We start from the raw sequence: 4551 nt of genomic DNA, 5'->3' as shown, positions 1-4551 counted from the left end.
ATGTCTTGTCTTGCTTATAGAATGTAAGGCCCCGTCACCGGTAACCCTACTTTCTTGTTGGATTTACTCATAAACACAGTTCTAAATATCAGAGTTAATTAAAACTTTACGCGGAATATAAAACTTCATAAAACATTACATATCAATTCATAATCATGTCGTAAAACATTCCTTTTGTCTTTCCAAAATTAAAACATAACTTATAAAACATATCAGATCTTCAGATGCCAGGCTTTAGTCTTCTGCCATGTGTCCTCCACTCAAGCCAGCTGTCTCATCCTACTCACCTGCGTGCATACTAAAAGTCAGCTACGCTGAGTGAGTTCTAGTTAATCATACAATACCATACAACACCTTCTTACATACATACGTACTTAACCTCATAACTTTCTTTTATACACACATAAGTACTCATACCTTCATTCTTACTTACATACTTTCTTTCTTACTTACATACTTTCTTCCTTACTTACATACTTTCTTTCTTACTTACATACTTTCTTCCTTACTTACATACTTTCTTTACATTCATAATCATACGTTTTAAAGAGCCTTTCGCCCTATAACCTCACAGATATTATAAGGGTCTGGTCCCTAACATCACAGATATTATAAGGGTCTGGTCCCTAACATCACAGATATTGTAAGGGTCTGGTCCCTAACATCACAGATATTATAAGGGTCTGGTCCCTAACATCACAGATATTGTAAGGGTCTGGTCCCTAACATCACAGATATTTTAAGGGTCTGGTCCCTAACATCACAGATATTATAAGGGTCTGGTCCCTTGCTTTCGAATATTAGTAGGGTTCAGTTTCCTCTTCGTTACCATACAACCATGCAACATACCTCGAGTATTATTAGGGCTTGGTACCCTTTTCGTAACCATACAACCATACAATCGTCATTTCCTTCTTTTATTAACTTTATTACGTTCATACACATAAACATACATATCATACTTGCCATATTTATAACGTTACAACCTGACAGTACGTGCAATATCCGAAGATCGTTCACGAACCATCAAGCAATCATTCATACATATCACATATATCACATATGGCATACATTTATCACTTAGGATAAATGTATTAACAACACATCAAGTATGCACACAGCCCCGAAAACATAACAAGGAATGGGGCTAGAAACTCACCTGGATCCTGTTACGCTCGCCGTTGATCGTAATTCCTTTCTTTAACTGGGCTCGGCTAACTGTATAATATTTACACATATCAATTAACTACTACTACTAGTTTTGTATTTCTATCTATATATGACCCACAACGAACGGGGGTCCGGGGGCAGCGCCCCTGGCAGCGGGGTTCTAGGGGCGGCAGCCCCTAGCGGGGTCCAAGGGGCAGAGCCCCTGGCTGGGGTTAAGCTGCCAGGTCAGCTTGGAAAAATTTTATTTTCGATAACTGCCTTAACACATTTTCCATTAGGTTTTTAATTTATTTTCTAAGCGAACTTCACTTTAGGCGAAGTTAAACCTTAGGCGAACTTGGCTTCAGGCGAAGTTAAACCTTAGGCGAACTTGGCTTCAGGCGAAGTTAAACCTTAGGCGAACTTGGCTTTTAGGCGAAGTTAAACCTTAGGCGAACTTGGCTTTTAGGCGAAGTTAAACCTCAGGCGAACTTGGCTTTTAGGCGAAGTTAAACCTTAGGCGAACTTGGCTTTTAGGCGAAGTTAAACCTCAGGCGAACTTGGCTTTTAGGCGAAGTTACCATTTAGCGAAGTTGCCATCAGGCGAACTTGGCTTCAGGCGAACATATCATCAGGCGAACTTGGCTTGCAGGCGAAGTTCATCAGGCGAACTTAGCTTGCAGGCGAAGTTCATCGCTTGAAGGCGAAGTTGCCCAGATGAAGGCGAAGTTGTCGCGCTGCAGATCTGTTTGCCCATAACTCCTTCGTTTCTTAGCCAAAAAACTCGATTTTGGTACCCACGGAATCGTATGATCGGCGCCTACAAATCCCAACCATCAAATCGGCCTAAAATCGACGTTTTAGGGGTCCGATTTGGGCAGTTGTGTTTCGGGTCCGATTAACCCGTCAAATCCTAACCATTTTCAGTAATATTAGCTTTGCGGGATTAGTTCTTACCTTTCCAACTCAGATCTACCAGCAAAATCTCGGGTCTCGACTTCGGATCTCGGTCGGTTATGTGTGTGCTTTTGAGTGTGTAAAAGAGAAAGATGGAAATAAAATGATATCTTGGGCTTGGGATGGGTATTTATAAGCCCACGGACCCAAGGCCCATTCTCATTTAACCCATCTTACGTAATCTAAGCCCATGACCCGTTCCTTACTCGACATTAAATAACTAAAACGTGAATTCACTAAACATAACTTTCTTTTATTTAATATTATAAAAATTTTAGGATGTTACATAGAATAACATCCAATGGTTTTTGCAAACATCAATTCTTTCATAAGGAAGACTTAACTTTTCTAAACTCTTCTTGGTATCGTAAAAGCTTTTCGGGAGCTTATTATCTTCAGGCAGCAATTCATTAACCATGGAAATGTTATAGTTATAAGCTGTAGTTGACACATTAAATTATGAATTCCATGTCAAGAAACTTGTGGCAGCTTGTAACTTGGAACAATTCGTAGCCTTCTCCCCCTCCCATAAAGGTTCATCGGCGGCTTGTAACATGTCATAGAATCTTTTTGCTTCTGGATTCGGTGTATTTCCTTCCAAAGTACTTGAAGTATAACCGCATGCATACATGTTATCCAATACCATGCGTTTGTATCCGTCATCATTATCATCAACTTCCATGTTAGTAGAAGATTGCCCAACGTCACGCATGGTATTTCCACCATGTTCATTCTATGTTTCATAACGAAGCATGAAACCTTCCTTATACAAGTGTTTTTGAACAGTGACTTTGTCTCTATAACTTATGTTTTGGCATTTATAACAAGGACATTTTATATCACGTATGGTCTCACCATGCATAGTCACCCTCGTATCAACAACACCATTAGAAAATGCGAAGTCCAAAAACAAATCCACATTGTCACAATATTCAGAATTAAGAAATCCGTGACTATCAATCCTTTCATACATCCACTTTCGATCGGTGTACCATGCCATTCCAAATCAAAGCTTTTGGAGACTACCCGCCTTCAAAACTTCAACAACTACACTGCAAAGATAATTATGTCTCAAGACAAGAATTACTAAAAGTCTCCAAATAAAGAAGTTTGAGTGAGTGATTATCATGAAAAAAACTTGAGTGGTAATTATCATAACCGACCGACAAATGGTAAAAACAAACTTCAAGGGTATTTTCTGATTCTACCTAAATGAACCTAAAAACCTAATTTTTAGTCCGAGTTTCTTTCAAAACATATTCTGATTCAAAATATCATTTGGACATTTCATCAAACACCTGGTGTGCACGATTCAATCAGGAGAAAAACAAAGTAAGTCTTGTTACTTAAGCCACATAATTAAAATCAATAAACCCAACTAAGAATCTCACAAGCAAACACATTCATCTTAATCTCAAGATCTTAAACCAATAAACACCTTCAATTGGCATCTCATAAAAAACAAACTGTGTAAAGTTCTGGTGTTTTTCTACACAAAATTCAAAAAGTACTTTACTTACCTTCATCTTAATCACAATTGATATGGCGTATGGAGATGGATTCGTCACGAGATATTAACTTCTGATACGAAAATGATTCTTCTGAAAATGGATAGTTTTCTTGGTTCAATCAAAATGCATTTAGTTGAACTGATGTGGTAAGTGAAATAAATGGGTCTTTAAACTAACGTGGTAAATCAATTTTTTTAAATAAAAGGCTAAAAAACTCCGACCGTTTAATCATCGGTTGCAAAAATTCCGACCGCTTAATTATCGGTTGCAAAAACTCTGACCGCTTAATTATCGGTTGCAAAAACTCCAACCGTCCCCCGGTTACAAAAAAACTCCGACCGCACAACCGGTTGCAAAAAAAACTCCGACCGCGCAACCCGTTGCAAAAACTCCTACTCCTACGTCCGGTTGCAAAAAAAAAAAACTTCGAACTCCGACCGCCTAGCCAACGGTTGCAAAAACTCCGACCGCTTAGCCACTGAAAATTATTGGTTGCAAAAACTCCGACCGCTTAGCCACTGAAACTTATTGGTTGCAATAACTTCAATCGCTTAGCCACCGTGTCAAGTAATTCACATTTTCGGTAGCAAATTTGCTAAATCGGTTGCTAAATTTGCTACCGTGTTTTTCGGAAGCAATTTTTGGTAGCAATTGTTCAATTTTCTAGTAGTGTATCTCAATACCAAGAAGAATGGCTTAATATTATTTGCGTATTGAATATGTAAGCATCTCCCTACCAAAAGCTTTTGATTATGAATTTTAATTTTGTCAAAATTTGATTTTGGGTTGCTACTAGAATAAAATGTTGCTCTTGTACCTTCTAATATGTTTAGAAAACATTATTCAACATGAGTCTTGTTTGTGGATATATTATATTACGAATGAACAACTATTACTACAAGTATGGAACTTTAGAAAGAAGCCATAATAATGT

Source organism: Bidens hawaiensis, unplaced genomic scaffold, assembly GCF_021521415.1.
Source record: "Bidens hawaiensis isolate Kalapana, Puna unplaced genomic scaffold, B.hawaiensis_p1.1 tig00025173_1, whole genome shotgun sequence".
Classification (NCBI taxonomy): Eukaryota; Viridiplantae; Streptophyta; class Magnoliopsida; order Asterales; family Asteraceae; genus Bidens; species Bidens hawaiensis.
This window is presented reverse-complemented; position numbering follows the sequence as displayed.